General features: G+C 45.7%; 1 protein-coding gene across 1 annotated transcript in view; it reads left to right on the forward strand.

The window, feature by feature from the left end:
- The first annotated feature begins 656 nt into the window (after positions 1–656).
- The window catches only part of DDAH1 (dimethylarginine dimethylaminohydrolase 1), a 151,626-nt gene continuing 129,184 nt past the window's right edge, over positions 657–23,098 (forward strand). Inside the window, exon 1 of the mRNA XM_039485845.1 lies at positions 657–889. The gene's annotated coding sequence lies outside the window, so the exon portion shown is untranslated. The remainder of the gene's footprint in view (positions 890–23,098) is intronic.

Here is a 23,098-nt window from a genome sequence, read left to right on the forward strand (position 1 = left end):
CCCTCTGCAGTCGTGTTTATCACCAAAGTTTTTAGTAATCCTCAGTACAGTTAGACTCACTTAGGGATTCCTCCATGAAGCTAAAACTTTAGGATGCGGGGGGGTGGGGGGGGAGAGAAGTTCCTAGCTTCTGTTGTGGCATTTTTTAGGTTTCATGGCTGTAAGTATTTCCAGATGGTGATTCAGACACCAGACGTAACAATATTTCCATATTTGGTATAGCGGTAGCCTGCATTTTTCACATTTTTCTGCTCTGTTATCCAACCACAAAGCATTCTTGACAGCTTCAAATGGTGTTAAATATAGACTTAACTTCTGTTCCCAGGGCAGGAAATTCTTTGGAATTCCTGTTTTTCATGCAATCTGTCTATCATGATTTAGTAGAAATTACAGTGGAGGAGCCAACTGTAGCTTGCTCGTTTATTGAAAAAAGCAAAGTAGTTTAGTCTGCTACCCAACAGCGTTACAATAAATCCCCATTCCAAGGATTTTTTTTCTTTGCAAACAGATTACGGTTCCTAACACAAGTTTGTTTTTTGTTGCCTTCAATGACTGAAGGTGGAAGAGCAGACCCACAGCGGAGGAGAAACTTGACAAAAACCTCCAATGCCCTGGGAAACCAGAGGTGGTGGGGAAGAAGTGGTGAGGGAGGAGATGGGCAGAGGAGGGGGGATCTGATTAACCTGTCTGCCTAGCATTTCCAAACAGTATGTGTCTCTGTGTGCTGCTCCTAAAGGATAGGTGGTTAGGGAGGGAAAGCAGCACCGGCCCCGCTGCTAGGAGGAGAGAAGCCCAGACGTCTTGTCGCCTGCTCCTTTCCACCACTGAAAGGGTTACAGAGAGGATCGTTTCATGGTGACTGGTTGGGGGACTGTGCACATGTTTCAGGGTAAGTGTTGCTCCCGGTGCTACATCTGTTTAGGGGGCTGGGGGATGTGTGTGTGTGTGTTTGGGGTTTTTTTAAAAATACAGCAGGAATAATAGGCAGCTTTGTTGGACCTTGCTGGAGCCACAGAAAAGGGGGTTTGTTGTTGTCTTGGGAGCGCCTGCTCCTAGACTTGGCTTTAGGTTGAGCGGTGTGGGGGGGACTCTGCTGCCAGGGAGGTGAAGGCGACACAAGAAAGGGGCCAATATAATAGGGCCACTGTCTTCATCAGGGGCTTGGAGCTGCAGCCTGAACCCTGCAGTGGAGTTTCCAAAACATATGTGGTTTTGTTTTACTTCTCAAGCATGTATCTTTTCTAACTGGCTCCAGCCACCCCTGCCCTGCCCGCCCCCCCCCAAAGGAATAGACCAGGGTTGATGGATAAAGTCCATCTTTGTTGATTCTTCTGGAGACCATTTTCCCTCCTCCCCATCAACACCCCACCACCATCACCCTGGATAAATAAAGTAACATGAGGAAACCATCTGTTGACCCGAAATGGTGGCATAAGGGACCAATTTAAGCATAAAATAATTCTCCCCCACCCAACCCCCTCTGAAAGTGCCTTTACAATTATAAGAGAGACAAGGTGGGTGAGGTAATATCTTTTATTGGACCAACTTCTCTTGGTGGAAGAGACCCAGCTCAATGGAAGTATTTTACTGGAAGCATTTCTGCTTTAAAAGCTCTTTCATGGTCTCCCTGTTTCAGTTATGTTTCATATGGTGCCAGGGTGGGAATGTAGAGAGTATGAAAAGGAGACAGAAAGAGGCATTTGTGTGGCTGTCATTGCACTGGAACTAGTCTCGGCAGCAGCTGCCCCCAGAGCTGTCACTGCTGTGGAGGTGCTGCTGCCCCATGCTGGAAGGGAATGGGCTGCACTGGCCCCTGCTCAGCCCATTGCTGAGGCTCTGCGATGAGGGAGAGAGAAGAGAGTCTGTTGCCAGAGTCTTATTTCCAGCTTCAGCACAAACTTAGGATGTTTCCAGCTCAGTTCCATATTTGGTGAAAGTCTTGTGAGCTTCGTCATCCACCCGATGATGGGGATGATGCAGCCTCAGCAGCAGCCACCAAGCTCCTTTTAGAAAGAGGAAATCAGGGGTCTTTGACCTGCATACCAAAAATACAGGTCACTGGAGAATCTGTGGGCACGTTTTCAATCCTTCCCTTTTGAGCCTGGGGGAGGGGCTTGGGGGGGGTTCCTCCTCTGGAGAGTTTACTGATGACCGTTGCGCCTCAAGAATGAATATCATCAATTCATCCTGGCATGTAAACCACATTAAGTTAGGGATAGGACTGAACAGCTGCGTTTGTTTTACATTGTTTTAGAGATGGACCCAAGCCATGAAGTTCACATTTGGATCTGACAGTCCTCAGAGTTTGGGTGGGATGTGGGATTTGGGTGATGTTTTTGTTTTGACCCATTACAGAGATAGGGACCAGTGCAAAGTTTGGATCTGGGGCCAAATTTCCGCAATGCCCTTGAGGGATTTTGGTTCCGGGCCAATGTTTTTCTGCGGTTTGGTTAGAATAACAGAATCACAACTTTATGTATTTGTTTTTGTTTTCATCTGTGAAGTCATTTTGCTCCGGGTTCCATAAGGGAAAGGAAAAACGCAGCTAATCTTGTAATCTGGCAGTGCCTGGAGGAGTTTAGGAGAGCTGAGAAGATAAGGCAGGTGTGCAGTCTAAAAGAACAGAGTTTTCTCACTCTTTCTTAAAGATTTACATTTCCTTGTGTGCCAGTGCATGTGCCTGATACATTGCTGGGGGCAAAAAGCAGGTGAGCAGCTGTCCCAGATGTGTGCTTTAGTGATGTTGATAGATTAGATTAGTAGCACCAAATACTTTGAAGTGTTGTAATTTATATGAGTATAGTATATGCATTCTGCCATGGCTCAGAGCCCGCACCTGAATGCAGCCACAAAAGGGTTAATGTGGGTTTTAATCGTTTCACCATTTTCTTTTCATTCTAATCTAAATCTCCCTTGCTGCAATTTCATTCAAGTGACATAGATTTGTTGGGGTTTTTTTCTATGGTGTTTTTGTGGCTCATGAAAGGTGATGGGTTGGCAGCTCCAGGCCTTCTCTTCACAGATTAGATATTACCTGAGCATGAGTGGTAGCAGGCAATCCTTCCCTTCCCTTCTCTTCTCTGCCCTTACCCATCAATTGCCTCAAAACTTGACCTAAAAACAGGGTTGCAAGGGTAATTAATTCTTTATTCCCATTCAGCTCGTTGACTGTCTCCCAATATTGACAATAGGTCACCAATTAGTGCTATTTGTGATTATAGGCATTCTTATTTGCATACCTACCCATTAATAATTGGCCTGAGACCACCAACTAATTCACATGAGCCACCAATAACCATTAAATGGTTCCATTAACCATTTCTACCCCTACTGACTTGGCAAAATTGCAGTTGGTGACCTGGAGGTGAAAAGTTTCTTATCCTGTTTCCAGATCTCTGAGCTATCCAGTATTCCAGGTTTTCTTATTTTGCAAGTGTATGATTCTCCTCAGATGTTTTAATATGAAGATCTGTAATTCCTTTTGAACATGTGATATGAAGATCTGTAATTCCTTTTGAAACTGTGACTGGTTGAATCTCTGACACAGTTTTATCCAGGATAAATCATAGAAATGTAGAACTGGAAGGCAGTACTAAATATTATCTAGACCATCCCTGACAGGTATTTGTCTAACCAGTTCCTAAAAACCTCCAATAATGACTGGGGGCGGGAGGGCATGATAACAGTTTTCAAGTATATAAAATGTTGTTACAAGGAAGAGGATGAAAAATTATTCTTCTTAGCCTCTGAGAATAGGACAGGAGGCAATGAGCTTAAGTTGCAGAAAGGGAGGTTTAGGTTGGACATTAGGAAAAACTTCCTAACTGTCAAGGTAGTTAAGCATTGGAACAAATTGCCTAGGGAGGTTGTGGAATCTCTATCACTGGAAGGTTTTTAAGAACAGGTTAGACAAATACCTGTCAGGATGTTATTACTTAGTTATTACTTAGTCCTGTCCTGAGTGCAGGGGGCCAGGACTAGATGAGCTATAGCCATCCTATCCAGTCCTACACTTATATGATTCTACACCCTCCTTAGTACAAAGCAAGCATTTGGGACAACTGATTATACTTGTGGTTATATATATTTACTGGGTATATATAACATTAATTTCACAGGCCACCTCTCTTTGCATTTCCCTAGCACCTGTGCTTTAGAAGCCTAGATTCTGAACTTTCATTTCTTCAGGGAAAAGGGTTCCAATGGAACTGTGACGGGTTGGACCCCTTGGGAAGCCACCTAATGTGCTGAGATACCACTGAGTCTACCTGTTCTGCCAGCCTGGGCCCCCTTTAATTTGTCTTGCTGAGCCAGGCTCTTAAAACCTCCTCTAACACACACACAGGCAGGGCCTCACACAGCTGCAGATCAGCTCAAGGAAGACTCATTTTAAGGAACTTTCCACAGCACCCAGATGTCCACCACCCTTGGAGTACAAACCCAAAATAATATGAAATTCGCCTCTTCCCTCAATGTGGAGGAGGGTGTGCACAACTATTCCCCCCACCCCAGTTAGAAATCACATAAACTGGGTTATATTGTAAACCAGAAATAAATTTATTAACTATAACTCGTGTATTTTAAGTGCTTAAGGAGGTAGCAGACAGAACAAGGCAAATTACTAAGAAAATAAAACAGAGCATGAAAACTAATCTTAATACACGAAAGAAACTGGTTACATGTAAGTTCTAAACCTAAATGTGGTTCTAATAATCTTCTTCACAGGCCAGACGCCCTTCCAGCCTGGGGCCAGGTCTTTCCCCCAGTTCGGTCTTAGTTGTTTCCAGCAGTCATCTTGTATGGGGTAGCAGGGGAGAACTGATGACCTTGGTTACCTCACTCCCTAACCTTAAATAAGATTTGCATAAGGCAGGAATCCTTTGTTTCCCCAGTTTGACCCCCCCTTCCCTTACAGTGGAAAGTTACAAGAAGTCCCAGATAATAGACCACCTGACTATGTAGGATTACAGCGTCCATGAGTCAGGGGCAGTATGGAGCATCCACAGGAAGGCCAAGGTTTTCACAGTCCATTGTCTTTGCTGATGGGCCATCTGCCCTGTCTGGCATTTCCATTGTTGTACCTGAAGTGTTAGCAGTGGGCGTCAAACAAAGTTGCATAGTTGAAATACAGATACATGGTCAATATTCCTAACTTCAGATACAGAAATGATACAACCATACAAACTGGATAATCACATTCAGTAAATCATAACCTTTCCAATGTTATCTCACATGAGCCATCTGGCTGTAGCGAGGTGGTGGGATACCCCACAGCCCTGCTGAGGGACGAGCCTCCCCTAGCACCAATGTGGGCGGAGCCAGTGGGTCCTGCGCGCGCCCGCCCCCCAGAGGTCACGGCGCAGGACAGGAAGTAGAAAAGGCCCGCTGCAAAGCTCATTTGAAAGCCAGCTGCAGGAGAGGCCAGATGCCTGTGGCCTAGCTCCGGGTTGGGGAACGCCTGCAGGCCATGGCCAACACGAGGACTGGCCAGGCCAGCCGCGCCTACCTCTCACCAGCTACCCCGAGGAGCAGCCGTGCTTACCCTTTGCTAGTTACCTGGAGGAACCGATGGTGCTGGAAACCGCCGAGGACGCCAGCCAAACCCAGGTACCTTACGAGGGGGAGTCCGGAAGTAGCCCGGGGGCAGCCGACTCTGGCCTGGCCGCAGCAGGGCCAGAACCAATGTCACTGTGTTGCGGTCAGGAGCCCCACTGACGCAGCAGTGAGTCTTCTGCCGCTGCTAGGGCCCCGGGCTGGGACGCAATGGAGCAGGTGGGCCTGTGTCCCCCCCTGGCACCCCACTCACACGTGGCAGTCTCCCCTTCGCACCAGATGCTCAGAAGCCTGAGCTCCAGACTGTGTGTTTGCTGCCCCACCCTGACCGAGGGCCAGGGCTCATATTGAACTATTGGCTCAGCCCCTGCTTAAGGGCCTGAGCTCCAGACTGTGTGTTTACTGGCCAGCCCTGACCCAGGGCTTGGGCCCAGAGCAAATTAGTGCGAGGCGGTGGGATACCCCACAGCCCCGCTGAGGGACGAGCCTTGGCCGAGCCCTTCTACACTGGCATAAAGTATATCTCAGTTATGTCATATTCATAGCATAAGCATATTTTCATAAATAATATGGAATGACGTGTCACAGGAACCACAGAAACAAACAGGAAATTAATGGAGGGGTGAGTCTCCCTACCTAAAGATTTCAGTCTTTCAAGACTATTTTCAGGGATTTGGGGGCTATGAACAGATATTCCCCTAGGTGTTGCTGGTTCCACTGAAAGTACATACCCAGAATCGGAAAGGAGAACATTAAAAGGTTGTAATTATGTGAACTTTTGGGAAGGTTCTGATTAAAACCAGAACCCAAATCTTTTTGTAATTTCCTCTTTCCCATTCTCCTTTTCTTTTACCCATCCCCTCCTACATGTTCCCTCTTCTTTGGTTTCCTTCGCCCTGTTTCAGTTCTTTCTCCCCCTAGCCTTTCCTTTTTTAATGTTTACTTACATAGATTGGGCCTCTTCTGCTGTTCCTGCCAGGCTGCTGGTTCCTGCTGCACAAAATCAGCTCTTCCAGGATCAATGGCTCATCTCGGTGACTCATAGGAGGTGCTAATCCAGTGGGGCAAATTAAGCGTAGCAACATACAGGCACAGCAGTGGAGTAGCAGTAGCAGGAAGGCCTCAACATGTACAATTTAAGTGGGTTCAGATTTTACTCCCTGGATTTGCACAGTTAATGCAGAATTCCTGTGTGCAGGGTTTCCTATCTGTACTTTCCCTTCCCTTACTATCAACTTATTGTTTCTTTTAGCTGGGCTCAGGCCTGTCAGCTCTCCTGTAGTCTGTGCCTGTATTTTCTGATATATTAGTTATCTATGTGCCCCATGCTGCCCTCCACATCTTCAGGGGGAGTTTGGCTTTTAGAATAGCCAAGGGTAACAATTTCTTGATATGACAGCTTTCCACTGACTCGTCTCCAGGGTATCATGGGCTTCCAGTTCTATGGAACTGGAGGGGGAGCTAATTTCCTCCTTCTAACCCCACAGAAAAAACAAGGAAACTAAGACAGTTGCAGGCTATATTAAATTGTGCAGCTTTCCCTTCTAAAATGTATAGCTCACACCTCACACAGACAGTAGGGCTAGATCATGGAAGCATGGTCCCTGTGGGGCATGACAACAGATTGGAAGCAAGAGCCATCCATGCGGATGTCCCTTTGCTTTTTGTTGATTTCCTGAGACATGGGTTAAAAGGGTGGGTTTCTGGCTTCTCCCTGGATGGGGAAGCCATAGTCTCTCTCCCAGATGAAGAATTCACCAGAAACTGCACACGTTCAAACTCACAGTTCTTTAAACATGTCTGTGTGGATCCTATTCAAGCTGTGCGGCCTATATCATGGTATTGCCACCCTTACTTCTCTGCTGCTGCCAGCAGCGATGTTGCCTACAGAGCTGGGCACCTGGCCAGCAACTGCTCTCCCACCTCCCAGGTTCAAGCAGCACCACCACCACCAGCGCAGAAGTAAGGGTGGCAATACCATGACCCCCTACAATGGACTTGCAACCTCCTTTTGGATCAGGGCCCTCAGTTTGAAAAAAGTTGCAAAGAAATCACATATTTTTCATGAACTGATCATGGCATTTAGAAAATTTCATGAATGTGTAACACAGCCATGAAATTTGCTATTTATGCCATGACCAGCCCATGTAAAATGTGTGATTTCTCCATTATTTAAGTAGACCCCTACTCATAACAGGGAAGACAACAGCAGGGGAAGAACTGCTGACCTCTCTCAGCCCAGGGAGGAAAGGTATTGAGTTACAAAGGAGGCCAGCTGGGGAGAAGCTGGTGTAAGGCTGCAGTGAGCCTGAATGAACACAGACTCCAAGGAGAGCTGTGTGATTCCTCAGCCCAGGAAAGGAAACTGGCCTGAACCAACACAGATCCCAAGGAGGTCTGTCAGACTCCTGAATGAATGACAGGGCTTAGGGCTAAAAGAGTCTGTGTTTTGGAAATGACTGAACAAAATGAGACCTTACAAAGGGGGAATCTTGTTTAAGTGTTCTGGTCTGAGACAAAGGGTATGTCTACCCTCTATTGGGGATCGATTTATCGCGTCTAGTGTAGACGTGATAAAATCGATCCCGATCGCTCTGCTGTCGACTCCAGAACTCCACCCTGGTGAGAGGTGGAAGCAGAGTCGACGGGGGAGCGGCAGCGGTCGACTCGCTGCCATCCTCACCGCCAGGTAAATCGACCTAAGATAAGTTGCGTATCTTAGGTCAACTCCCCCCCAAGTGTAGACCTAGCCTAAGTCATTGCAAGGAACGAAGAGGGAATGAGGGCAGGATGTCTGCAGGACTACTTCAAGCCACAAGGAGGTGCTCAGGGATGGCACCTGTCCATAGGCAGGTACAGCTCTCTCTCCAAATATTAAAGCTCGTTTGACTAGAGTGCAAGTTCCATCCTCTGAGTGTTTCAGGAACATCCCCATATCTGAAATTTGCAAGGCAGCTACATGGAGTAATCCCTTACTTTTATTAAACACTATGTCATTGACCTGGCTGCAAGATCAGAGGCAAAATTTTGTCTGGCAGTGTTACAGACTGTTTAGTTAGTGGCAATTGGTACTCCTGGGTCCCACCTTACACATCGGCATTGCTTATCAGTTACCTAGAGTGGGATCCACACAGACACGTACTCAAAGAAAAAAGAATGGTTATTTACCTTATAGCAACTGTGGTTCTTTGAGATGTTGACCATATAGACCCCATGAACCATCCGCCATCTCTTCTTTTTCAAAGTCCTCCTCATCTGGGATTCTGAATTCGGGTGGAACTGAGGGACAGTTGCAGCCCTTATGTCATCAGGTGGGGTGGGAGGAGGGTGTCACTGTGACATGCACAATGCAGGCGTGGCCCTGATGGAGACAGCTATTCAAAACAGTACAGTCTCATACACATGAGGTGCGTGCACACCTGGAGTGGGACAACAACATCTTGAAGAACCACAATGACTATAACATAATTAACTGTTGTATTTGGCTTCCATGTGCAGGTTATTCATATGTAGAGGAGAATGGGTCCCTATTTAATTATTGCACCTTTCTCAATGGATGAAAAATCCAGTGCTGGGGAAGGAAGCTATAAAAAGGATTGACAGCAAAATCAGAATAAGAATCCATAGCAATTTCAGGGGCCCAGAGAGAGAGGTGAGAGGAAGATTTTCCAGGTTAAAGCTCTGAGGCAGATTTTCCAGATTTTACTCTAAAGTCGAGAGGCAGATTTTCCAGATTAGCAGAGATTTGTTGAATTTTGCACTGCAAGGTTTGGTAGGAGAGTTTCAGCTACATCTCCGATTCTGTCACCTGTAACTCTTTATTTGGAAAACTAACCAGACATAACCTTAGGTTTTTCTCTGAGTAGCCTCAGAGCAGGAGGAGTTTGCATTTACAGAATGTACCTATCAGATTTTTACTAGTGCATTGTCAAGATAAAAATCCTAGATTAAAATGCCCCATTGTTTGTGTTACTAATAACACTTTTAGATTATTCACACTGAAAATGAATGTTTAATGTACAAACATACTTTTACTCATTTATGCTGTGACTTCACTCAGCCTGACAGGGAAGCTAGACTGATCTGTTCATAGTCAGTTCTATGCAGTAGCACAAGGCCACAGTGTTTGGCTTGCGAGCACCAGAGGAATGTTTAAAAAAATAAGTGTTCCACTGACATTTAAAAAAATCATGGAAGTGTTTCTATTAATATTAGCTGGTGTAAAAGCTTCCTTTAGAAACCCAAATCCTACATTTGAGGCCTGAAATATTTACAAAATAAAGAGCTAGATTGTGGCTAGTGAGGTTAGGGAAGGAAGGAAGAATTCTCCCCTACCTTGCATGGCCTGTGTCAGGGACATTCAGAATAACAGCCCCTGTGCTTGGGGGAGCACAGGGCTGCTAGTGAGCTGCTCATCCTGAAGAGCTGCCGCTCTGAAGCTGGAAGGAAAGAATGGGGAATATCAACCATCACCTCTGGTCCTCCACACTGCCCCTTACTACAGGCTAAATGCTGTGAGCCTCATCTCCAAAGTTGGGTAGTTACAATATTATCAGCATTTTCTTAAAAACTGAGAGCCAACATTGTTAAAGCTCTTGCCAATTGAGAAAAAGAGCACTAGAATTAATGTCTATGCAGGACCAAATGTGGTGGATGTGACTGAGTGAGTAGGTCTCTCAGCATTTGACAGGAGAACACTCTCAAGTCAAAAGCATTCAGGGCAAACCTCTGTCATCTGTGTAAACAGTACTGGGGATATGTATAGGCAACTGGCAATGTTGCTCAGAAAGCCAGGACCATTCAAGGGGATTTGTAAGGATTAGTTTTAAACTTTGATCAAGATCTTAACTGGGGGCCAGATTCTCATTTCAATTATATAGGCATTATTCTGAGTTACTCAGTTGAAATCAATGGAATTGCTTCTGATTTACATCCATATAAATGTGATTTAGAATCTCTGTGTGGATTTTCTAGAGAGCTCTTGAAGAATGGGTGAGTGGGATGCCATTCCTTCCTCTGTCTCTAGCCCTGTCCTACCCACTACTCTGCAGTTTCCCTGGGCTGAGGGACAACCACGGGGCCTCCTTGCTGATCTAATTAATCAGAGCAGGGGATTTGTTAAGCTTAGGCAGCAAAGAGTCCTGTGGCACCTTATAGACTAACAGACGTTTTGGAGCATGAGCTTTCGTTGGTGAATGCCCACTTCGTCGGATGCCAGACTAACACGGCTACCCCTCTGATACTTGTTAAGCTTAGTTACCCAGGCTCATTACGGTAATGCTTAAAAGCAGTCGCTGAGGCTGAGCTGCCTGACTGACCTAGCTGCAGAGGCTCCTGATGATGGAAAGTGAATGCTGGAAATAAGAGTCCGTTAGAGCCTGGATATTGGTAAGATGTATGTGGTCAAATATAGCCAGTTATTCTGGATTGAGATATTTTTCATTTAACTGTCAGCAGAGCACAGGAGGAAAGCCAGGAGTCTCAGGCAGATTATTTTCTTTTCTTACCTGCTAGGACTATAGGTGAGTGTGTCTGTCCAACTGGAGTGGCATAAAGGGACCAGAACAGTTTCCTGGGAGTACCCTAGTTCAGGGCTGTTGTAAGCCTGCTATAGGTAGCCCTATGCTGCCCTTCTGCACAGCCCTCAGCACAGGGCATGCCATGGGCAAATTGAGGCCAGGAAAAGGAGTGGCAGGAGTGCTTTGTACTGCAGCTATTCTGAGCTTTAGAGCAGTGCATAGGCAGCTGTGCCAGCCTGTCATGAGTTCCTGGATCAGCCCAGAATTAGGGAGGTGCAAACATGTCATAAAGCCACCCTTAACCTCAAACCCTGGACTGCACCTTTTGTGGAGCACCTCCTGAAAAACACAGCACAGAATCTGGCTCCCAGGGTTTGTCCCTGTTCTTGGATGCTACCCCCCCTTGACTAAATACAATTAGCTTTTGCTATAGGCTTTGTAACAAGTGTGCTAGCCCCTTTAAAAGTTGATGCCACCATATGAGACAAGTTTGTGGCTTGGTCTGGGAGAGCTCCAGGTCAAGGTGTGGGGGTTAAAGAGGCCTGGGAACAGAGATTGTAAGGAGCTGAGCCTTAAGAGGCCTGGGGAAGGTCTAGGACGGAGTGGTGGGAGACTGCCTAGGAAGGGGCCAGAGTGAAGGCCTAAAAGGCAAGCCAGCCTCTGTGGTCAGTAGCCCTGGGGATCAGTGAAACAAACATAGAGGCTGAAGCAGACGGCTGCTTCACTTATTATGTTCTTGGAGGTGGCGTCTGGAATGATGAGAGGGACTGGATTTCCCTGCAGCCCTATACTGTCAGCTAGAGAAGTGGTACAGAAATCTGTTGCTTGAGGGGGAGAAAGGGCTATTCAGCTAGGAAAGGCTGAAGGGAGCTGTGTTCTGGGGAAGAGATGATGAAATACTACTGAGTCCAGAGAAGGGCTGTTAAAGGATTACTGAGGCAAGGTAGGACTGATGGATTGTTATCCCTGGGAAGTGAAGGGTTTGTATAGAGGTTTGGTTAAAGGGCATAACCTGGGATTACACAACTACAAGCCACCTCAGAGCACCAGAAGAACTGAAGAATGCAGAGCATTGCATTGTGAAAGTATGGTGCCAGCAGAGGGAAACTGAGGCAGACACCACGTCTCCACGCTGAGGCAAGGTACACTGGTGTTACAGGCCACCTACTTGAGCTCACTACTAGAGATATGCTGTTTAGGAATAGAACTGGCAGAATAATAGAAAAACTTGGTTGCAAAACTAAATTAGAAACCAAGCTTCAATTCAGGCCATTCAGACCCTTTTAGTATTTATTGTTTGTGAATAGTGAGTCAAACAGAAAATTCAGCCATATGAACATTTACAAACAGCTGTCGTCAGGCCCACACTGAAATTCCTTGATTCCAGAAAGAGAATTTCCCTGGGGCACCTCTGATCCTGTGGATATTCCCCAGTGTGCCATTCCTCTGCCTTTATGACCCATTTGTGCTGCTAGAGAGGCATGTAGAGTCTGCAGTGAATCAGAGAAACTGGCACATGGACTCCAGAGGTTGAAACACTAGTGTAGTGAGCTGGCAGGGACTTTTGATTCTCTCTTGATTTTATGGCAAGAGATTTTCTCTTGCCTGAATATCACACACTTTGAAGGCGGCACAGTTGGTACATAGTCCGTTCCTCAGGGAAAGCTGGCATAATGACAAGAGACTTAACAAATGAATGTACTGTCAGCCTCAATCTGCATGTCACCATCATTTCGATGCTAATGAGCTTTCTCCTCAGCCAGCTCTTGTCTGAGTGTAGGGCACTGAAGCATCCCAATATTTATGGGATTTTACTAGATTAGTTGCAAATCTATAAAGCAAAGAAAGAGACAGTTCATCCAGTAGCATGTGTGGTGGTAGAGGTTTTAAAAATGCCACCTCAGATAAAATACTATGGGAGCTGAGTAACCATAAATAAGAACTTAGCCTATGAAATGGTTTCTTATGTGAACTTGGGATCAGGGCCAAGAGAATGTCTGTGTCTTGGGGAAATTTATTAGCCCTGGTCAACAGTATTTCTAGGATTCAGAAGAAGGGCTGGCTAAGAATTTGCCTGCTGGAGTCTGCTCTTCCTTAATTCTCTGTCCTCTTTATGACAGGAATTTTACTTGTAAAACTCTCAAGATGATGCCATTTGCATTTTGAATGTTCTGGTTCCTGAATTACTGCCGAATAATAATAGCTCTACAAATGATTAGGGGTATGGAACAGCTTCCATCTGAGGAGAGATTAATCAGACTGAGACTTTTCAGCTTGGAAAAGAGACTACTAAGGGGAGATATGACAGAGGTCTATAAAATCACAAGTGGTGTTGAGAAAGTGAATGAGGACGTGTTATTTACTCCTTCTCATAACACAAGAACTAGGAGTCACCAAATGAAATTAATAGGCAACAGATTGAAAACAAAAGGAAGTATTTCTTCACACAATGCACAATCAACCTGTGGAACTCTTTGCCAGAGGATGTTCTGAAGGCCAAGACTAAAACAAGGTTCAAAAAAAGAACTAGATAAGTTCATGGAGGATAGATCCATCAATGGCTATTAGCCAGGATGGGCAGGGATGTAAAACCATGCTCTGAAGTGTCCCTAGCCTCAGTTTGCCAGAAGCTGGGAATGGGCAACAGGGGATGGATAACTTGGTGATGCCTGTTCTGTTTGTTCCCTCTGAAGCACCTGGCATTGGCCACTGTCAGAAGACAGGATACTGTCCTAGATGGACCATTGGTCTGACCCAGTATGGCTGTTCCTCTGTTAACACTGAATGCATGTGCAGTATATTGTGCTGCTGGGGAGCTACCCCTATTAAGCGCAGTGGCATAGCCAGGTTCTAAGAGCACGGGGAGCGAACATATAAAAAAGGTGCCATCCACTGCGAAGCAGCGAAGAAAAAAAAGGGGAAAAAAAAACCCAAGTCTTGCTGCCAAAGACTGAAGAACCCGCCATGCCAAATTACCCACCACCGAATTGCCGCCGAAGACCCGGAGTGACTGAAGCACCCACCGCCGAATTGCCGCCGACCTGGGGCTGCCTGTGGGAAACCTGCGCTGGATTAGTCCTCAGCCAAGCAAGGTAGTAGGCACCCCCCAGCAGGCACAGGGAGGAGCGTCACACATCTTTTCATATCTCTTAATCCCACCATTCTTACCATTCTTGCTCTCCATTCCTCCTCCATTTAGTCCGTTCTTACCTGCTTTCTCTCTCTCTCTCCCACTTCTCTTCCCTTCCCCCCCACAACCCATTGTTTCTGTTTGAATTCCTCTTATCTATGTCCCCTCATCTTTTTGCCTGCTTGCTTATCTATCCTTTTGTGGGTTTTGTCCCCAACCAGCCTCCCATCACTATAATTTGTCTGGTTTTTGTTTGGCTGGTTTTCATTCACTTTGTCTCTCTAGGATTCTTCTTCCTAAATATTTCTTTTTGGGCTCTCTCAAATTCCAGGGACCCTTCAGTAATTGCTATCTGTGCCCTATTCTGCCTCATTATGTCACTGTACTGATGTGGAAAGATTTAAGCATAGGAGCAGTGCAAAGAGCTTGGAAAAAATCCATGAGTTCCTTCCATTTTAGGGTGTGGGTTAGGTTTAGGATTACCTGGTTTTTCCTGTAAAATTTCTAAGAGGGATGGAGTTAACTCCCCCCTCCCATGTTGATACCTATGTTTCCGTGCCAGGTTATCTCATAGCCCCCTTAAAAACTGTATATTCATTGGTCCTTGTGGAACACACACACCAGTTTAAATACCTCTGTTACAGATATCTTATGATAAATGCCTTAGGGATACATTTTATTATGCCATGTACAATGATGTTTTCATGTGATCACATAAAGTACATCAGTGGCCTGTTGGTAATGCACTTAACTGGAGTGTGGGAAAACTCTCTGACTTGAGCTTAGTTTTGTATCTTTATGCCACATGAACCTCTTTGAATGTTTGTCATTCCCTTCACGTGGCTGTTGTCGGCTCCTGTACTGTAATTATTGTACTTACATATGCAAAATCTATTGTGCGCCTTTTTAACGGGCTATTTACAGTATAAATACAAAAGCAGACAGTGCTACCAAAGAGAAATAAAAGTGCAGTTGTGGAATTTTCATTTTGTGCAGATAGTGCCAGGACTATTAATCCATCATACAGGAATCTCAAGTGTCGTGTGTAATATACAATTAATACTCTTATATTTACTAGCAAAATCTCCATGCTGTGACTTGCCAACCACCTCATCACTCATTGGCTTCAATGAGAGGTGAGGGCACTAAAGTTCTCACAGGATGAGTCTTAAGAAAATGGTCTTCAAAAAACGATACATGCCAAATCATTCACCTAACTTGCACACACACTTACTGCTATTACGCATGCAAATCAGGTACTGGCATGTGTGAATACCCATTTTGCATGCTCAACAACATGTGAATTAGGGCTGTGTGCTTGGAAGCCATGTCCTGAAGTGTGTGGTAGTGCATTATTCCTTCACTGGGATGACATGTGAACGTTTATTTATTGACAAAACTGCCGATGATCGTTTTCCCTGCCCGAGTCTGAGGCATTTGTCTCATTTGAATGAAAATCAAGGAGTATTCTAATTTTTAATTGCCTTTATACATAATTGGATTAAAAATAATCAGTGTCTGCTCCCTGGCAGCTCTGATAGAGTGCTATATTTTATATATATATATATTCTAAAAGAATATGAAAAGGGGCTGAAGGCCCAGAAATTCTCTTGGCAGCCCTGCTGTCTGGTTAGAAAAGGAAGTGAGCTACAAAATTTGAACATTCTGTTCTGAGACTTGAAAGATTTCTGGATTTTATTACTGACTCAATAGGGTTTTCATTATGTATATGGCCAAGAAGAGAGGTTTACGCAAGCAAGAGGAACATATTGTAATTGAACTTGTTTGTAATTTTACACATTGTTAAATAATTGAGATAACGAAATATCTTCTAAATGTACAAAAAATGAAGTGTTAGCAACACTGATTGTGGCACAAATAAACAAATACAACATTTAAAAGTCTTTAATCTACCTCCTTGTCAGAAGGGGCCTGAGCCTGAACCATTGAAATCTAATGGGAGTTTTGCTATTCACTTCAGTGGGAGCAGGATCAAATTCAATGTTTGTTTCACTGAGTGTATATATTAAACATTTGCAGTTTGGCAGCCCCTCAGGTGCCTACAGGTATGTCAGCCTTATCTTTAACTATTTTACTCTATAGTATCTCAATAACTCTGCTATTTAAACAGTTCTTTTGTGCTAAGTTTCTTCTGTTTTCATTTTCATGTTTGGTTTTAGAAAGGAAAATACTTTCAGAAGCAAGTTTTCACCTAAATCATGAGGGAGAGGGTTTGACACATAAGCTGTGCTCTCAGTACAAATTGAGAGTCTAAATTGCTGTCCTCTTGCTGCTAAATTACTCTGCCTCAATATAGGATGTGCTATGTCAGATCACACCATTGTTCTATCTTTAGCCTGGAATTCCACCAATATGGGTGCTTAGGAGGCATGTGAATCCTTCTCCCACAAACAGCACATTTCAAGCCAATTGGGAACTTTTTAATCTGATGGATTGCTTCCTGACCACCACAATTAACTTATTCCCTAAACCATCTATCTATTTTAGGTACTTATATGGCCTCATCACCACAGTATCTGAACACCTGGCAATATTTAGTGTATGTTTCTTCACAACATCTTTGTGGGGTGGGGAAATACTGTTATTCCCATTTTACAGATAGGAAAATGAGGCACATGAAGAGTCAGTGACTTGCCCACAGGAAGACTGTGGTGGAGCAGGGAATTAAACCTGTATCTCTTTAGGGCATGTCTACACTACAGCGCTGGGAATTACAGTGCCACTCAGAGAGTGTTGAAGGAAAACTGCTGTTGTGTGTTCATAGAATTATAGAATATCAGAGTTGGAAGGGACCTCAGGAGGTCATCTAGTCCAACCCCCTGCTCAAAGCAGGACCAATCCCCAGACAGATTTTTGCCCCAATCCCTAAATGGCCCCCTCAAGGATTGAATTCACAATCCTGGGTTTAGCAGGCTAATGCTCAAACCACTGAGCTATCCCTCCCCTCACACTGTCAGCTGCCTGCACAATAGCGTGTTCACACTTGTGGCACTTGCAGCGGTATTCGGAGTGGTGCACTTTGGACAGCTATCCCACAGAGTACCTCTTTCTCTTCTGCCGCTAAGAGTTGTGGGAAGGCGGAGGGGGTTGCGGGGCATCCTCGGTCGCACCCCAGCAATCCCTGTGCTTCCGTCTGCATTTGGCGCCATCTTTCAACCGTTTGTGTACTGCGCACCCTGCCTCTTTGAGCTGCAGGAATGGATCCCGAACTGTTGACCTGTATGCTGCTTGCTCTGATCAACACGTCACGAGTGGCAGTGGAGTTATTCCTTAAACTACAAAGACAAGAGGGGTGTGACATTGATCTCGCCACGCACAGTAGCTATGACACGAGATTGCTTGTGGCATTCACGGAGGTGTTGACCACAGTGGAATGCCGCTTTTGGGCTCAGGAAACAAGCACTGAGTGGTGGGATCACATCGTGATGCATGTCTTGGATGATGAGCAGTGGCTGCAGAACTTTCGGATGAGGAAAGCCACATTCATGGGATTGTGTGATGAGCTATCCCCAGCCCTGCAGCGCAAGGACACAAGAATGAGCGCTGCCCTGCCGTTGGAGAAGCACGTGGCGATTGCACTGTGGAAGCTGGCTACTCCAGACTTCTACCGATCAGTTGCTAACCAATTCGGAGTGGGAATGTCTACTGTTGGACTTGTGTTGACAGAAGTCTGCAGGGCCATTAATCGCATCCTGCTCTGAAAGACCGTGACTCTGGGTAACATGCATGACATTGTAGATGGCTTTGCACAAATGGGCTTCCCTAACTGTGGAGGGGTGATAGATGGCACGCATATTCCAATTCAGTGGTTCTCCAGGCACTTGTGAATCACCGTGGGCATTCCACAGACATTGACGCAGGCTGGTCCGGAAAGATGCATGACGCACACATCTTTCGGAACACTGGCCTGTTCAGGAAGCTGCAAGCAGGGACTTTCTTCTCAGACCAGAAGATCACCCTAGGGGAAGTAGAAATGCCCACTGTGATCCTGGGAGACCCCGCCTACCCCTTAATGCCATGGCTTATGAAGCCATACACAGGGCAACTTGACAGCAGCAAGGAGCAGTTCAACAACAGGCTGAGCAAGTGCAGAATGATTGTTGAGTGTGCTTTTGGCCATTTAAAGACCCACTGGTGCTGCCTCTTTGGGAAGCTGGACCTCGTTGATGACAATATCCCTATGCTTATAGCCGTGTGCTGTACGCTCCATAATATTTGTGAAGGGAAGGGTGAAAGCTTCACTCAGGGCTGGACCACAGAGGCTCATTGCCTGGAGGCTGAGTTTGAACAGCCAGAGACCAGGGCAATTAGACAGGTGCAGCACAGGGCCATAAAGATCAGGGATGCCTTGAGGCAGAAATTTGAAGCTGAAAGCCACCAATATATGTTGCTATACTCTGGAGTGCAGTGTATAGTGCTAGGAGGTGATTGGTGCAGATGATGCAATATGTGGGTTTAACATAATTAAATGTTGCTTTGCATGGCTCCTTTTGCTTTCAATTAATAGAATAAAGATGGCTTTCAAACCAACACAATTCTTTTATTAAAAAACAACAACCGGAGGAGAGAGTCAAACCAAAAAAAAACACATCAGCAGTGAGGAGGATGGGGGAAAGGAAGGTCCCAGGAGGAGGTGGTGTCCCGGGACGGCTAAAGATTTGTGTATGTCCAGGGATCATATCCAACCTTCTCCTCTGGAGTACAGTGCAGCGGGTACTGTACTTCAGCAGGGCTAAACTGCAGAGGGATGGGTGTTGAGTGCAGTGGGTACTGTGAGTCCGCAGTGCTGGACTGTGATGGGGGAGGAGTGGAATGCCGCAGGTATAGACTGGAGCCGGGAGGTTGATAACGGTATATCGGCAGTGTCTGAGGGGAGCAGCATGGGAAAGAGTTTTGCGACAGCGGCTGCAGGAGAGGGTGGGTGCAGTTGCAGTTTGCAGTGCTAGTATCGCTTGGAGTGTGTCCGCTTGGCGCTCCATAATGTTTAAGAGCCGCTCCATGGCTTCATTCCGGCATGCCACATTCTCCTTTTGGTCCCTCTTCTTGCTGTCCCACCACTCCTTCAGTTCCTGTTTCTTGGCTGCAGAGTGCATCATAACGTCACACAGAAAGTCCTCCTTAGTTCTTCTTGGCCATTTTCTAATTCTGCGCAGCCGTTCAGCTGCCGATAACAAAGAGGGAGGCTGTGCTCCCAAAGTCATCTCCGTGAAGTTTAAAGGCAACATTTTGCAGAAGCAGAATTGTTTGCAACACAGAGAACACTGATTCAGTGATTTAAAACACAGCCAGTACTCTCACACCTGTCACTAACTGGCTGACCCCAGGCAAGCACACATGAGCCACAAGACCCTCAAAATGGTGAGTAGCCTTAGAGGCAGGGGAAATCACTCTTCCCGGACCGTGCTGTACACTGGGCACGTAGCTCTTGGGGAGAGCCAGCACTGTAGCAGGGGCCTGATAATCATTCCTGTCCCCACACTTTCCACAGGATGTGATCATTATGGAAGATATCTCACTGCTGAGGGTGAGCAAGGAATCAAGGGAGGGTCTTCTCAAAGGCTGCGGCTTCCACCCTGGCCCCTACGCAGCTTGTCTGTGTGCAGCAATGATCCCTGTGACAGCACAGTGGTGTGGGAAAGTCACTGATAATGGGGCAAGAAACAAAGCAGCTGTACTGAAGAACCTGCGGCAACGGATTGCCCAGTATCTCCATGAGATTTTCCTGGAAATCTGAGACAGGTTCCCCTGAAGTGAGGTAATCAATCAACAGCCTGTTCCACCGCTCAGACTAGGCATGTAGTGGGAGACAAGCAACCCTCCTGCCCCCAACAACTCACCTCAGCGATTCCCAAAATCATATCCACTTACCAGGGGCCTCCTCTCCTGTTTGTGTTTCACCAACATCTGACAGCTGTGACTGGCTATCCTCCTCCATGGTAGAAAAGAGCTCTTGGCTGCTTGCATCTCTGACCTCCGAGTCATCCTCTGTCTCTGGGTCCCCCTCCTGCTCCACGTCTTCATTCAAGATTTCCTCCTCCTGGCTTGGTCCACTTTCAACTGGCACGTGAGCTACCGAAGTATCCACAGCAGTCTTCACAGTGGAGGTGGGGTCACTGCCAAGTATCTCATCTAGCTCTTTGTAGAACCGGCAGCTTGTGGGCACAGCACCAGAGCAGCGTTTTGCCTCCCACACCTTGTGGTAGGCGTTCCGCAGCTCCTTCACTTTGACCCTGCACTGCAGTGTGTCCCGGTCATGACCCCTTTCTGTCATGCATCGTGAAATCTGTCCGTAGGTATCATAATTCCTACGGCTGGAGCACAGCTGGGACTGGACAGCCTCCTCTCCCCAAATGCTGATGAGGTCCAGCAGCTCGGCATTGCTCCAAGTGGGGGATCGCCTGGTGTGTGGAGCAGGCATGGCCACCTGGAAAGATGCCCTGAGACCACAGCATGCGTCACCGAGCAAACAGGAAGGGGACTTTCAAAATTCCAAAGGAATTTACGGGGTGGGGATGATGGTTGGTCACCTGAGGGCAGGGCAGTAGAGTTCAAACCGATGACCAGAGAGGTGAGAACAGGCATTGTGGGACACCTCCCGGAGGCCAATTGCAGTGTCCCATGGTGTCGACCATGGTGTCTTCCCTGGTGCAGAAAGCTGTACCCCTCTCGGTGGGGTGGTTTTTTTAAAGTGCTGCAACTGCACGGTTTCTGCGCACTAAGTGGCTTGGCAGTGTGTACACCTCAGGAGTTACAACGTAGAAAGCTCTTTACTGTCCAGAAACTTACCAGTGTAGACAGGGCCTTAGTCCTAGGCTAGTTCTCCAACCACTGGCCCATCTTCCTTCTCTATTCAGAAGATTGATTGTCCATATTGTCTTAACTTGCATAGCACTAGTGGTGTTACTGCTCATGAAATTATCTAGCCACTGTGTTTTGATTCTGTGACTTCCAGATTAACTATAAAGTAAATTCCTTTATTCTAAAATTACTGCCTTTAATTTCAGCAAGTGTATACTTGTTGTTTTATGGGACAGGATATAAAGGTGAGAGGCTGATTAGTTTTCAGTGATCAGTTTTCAGTCTTTCCTCATTCTGAATACATAACTCCCTCTTCTCTTTTCCAGGCTGTTTAATGTTAGTCTATTTGTAATATCCCATCTCTGTAAATTCAGACAGACATCTAGCCATTTTGGTTGCCCTTCTGCAGATTTCTTCAGTCTGTCCTATGTCTCAATGAGGCCACCAGCATTGGTAATGCTATTTCAGATGATGGGGGTACTATTGTTTATCATCCCTTTATTAATGTACCCGTGCTCTATTTGCTTTAACTGCTGATGCCTGGGGGCAGATGTCTTCACTGAGTATCTATAATGACTCCTGAATTTCTGTCCCTTTGAGGATCTGGAAAGTTTAAAGTCCATATGGGTAAGTATAGAAGTTAAAATAATTGTGTCAGTATGCCCTACCATACACTCATCCAAGTTGGATTCCATCTGACATGCTGCCCAATCTTCAGTATGTCTAAATCCATCAGGAGTTTCTCACAGTCCTTTAAACTAGTTTTTACTAACCAGAAAAACATAGCACTATCAGGAGACTTCTCCAGCTTGTTGTTCACATCCTTTTCCAAATCATAAAGGTGTTGATTGTGTCTTTAAGGCATAATCTGTTGTAAGGGTGGGTGCCAGGGGAGCATCTGGAAGCCTCTTTGAGCTCTTCAGTTGTATTGGATGAGAACAATTTGCTATATCCCTTTGAGCGGTGTCAAATGTTGCCCTCCCCCACCACACACACACACACACACACACACACACACACACACACACACACACACACACACACACACACACGGAGCGTGAACCCACATTCATACCATTCAGACCTCTGATGTACCCACCAAGTGCAAGGGCTGTGATTCTGGGCTGTCCTTTCTTTAGGCAGCAAAAGGGGGCAGGGTTGGTTGAAGCAGCTCCTTACTTTCTCACACTCCACTTAGTGGCTACGTAGGCGCTAACTGTAATCTAGCCCAGAGATAATTGTAGTATTAAAACTTCTGAACCTGTAGTTATATAGAAAAAATGTACCATCAATAGCAGCCAACCAGAATCCAAGATCAATGTACGCGATGTAGCTACATACAAAATAAAGAAGTCAGTGGACACTGCTCTGTGTTCAGATTGGAGATTGGGTATTTTTGGTTTCCTTTCATGCAGCTGGTTCTGTGATAGGATCCTTACAGTTGACACACGCTAATATGCTTATCTTACACAGTGAAATGTAATTGCAAATGTAGCTATTTGCAGTTCATTAAATAGAAGAAGCTTTCATACGCAACATGTAACTTTCAAGAAAAAATTACCCGTTTGAGACCATTATTGGGAAAAGATTTGTGATTATGTGAACAGCAACTGTTCAAAGTGTGGTAAAGCTTTTATTATGGTGATTATTAACGTGTATGTTAATGGGAGTTTAGGACTTTGTGGAGTCAAAACTACTGCCAAGACTTAGTTTATGGCCTCTGCATTGTTGCATATAAACATCCCCGCCCACCTCTCTTAGTCTCCACCAAATAAGATATCAGCAGTGCAACAAAGTGAAGCTTGCCCACATATTTTCTAAAACTACATGAAACATTTCAAAGGTGAAATGAAGCTGTTCAGTTTACTCATAACCCTAACTGAATACGCCCCAGTATTCTTGAACACAGCAACACTGTTGCATGTTACTCTTCATCGGCTACACCTCCTTACTTAGCAACTCTCTTGGCTAGAAACTTTCCAGCCACAATAAACATAGCATCCCTCAAAAGATGTGTTACGGCACCTAGGAGCCTGTGGAAACTCTGTCTATGCCCTTCACATAGCTGACTGAGCAA

The sequence above is a fragment of the Mauremys reevesii genome, linkage group 8, assembly GCF_016161935.1.
Source record: "Mauremys reevesii isolate NIE-2019 linkage group 8, ASM1616193v1, whole genome shotgun sequence".
In the NCBI taxonomy this organism is placed as follows: Eukaryota; Metazoa; Chordata; order Testudines; family Geoemydidae; genus Mauremys; species Mauremys reevesii.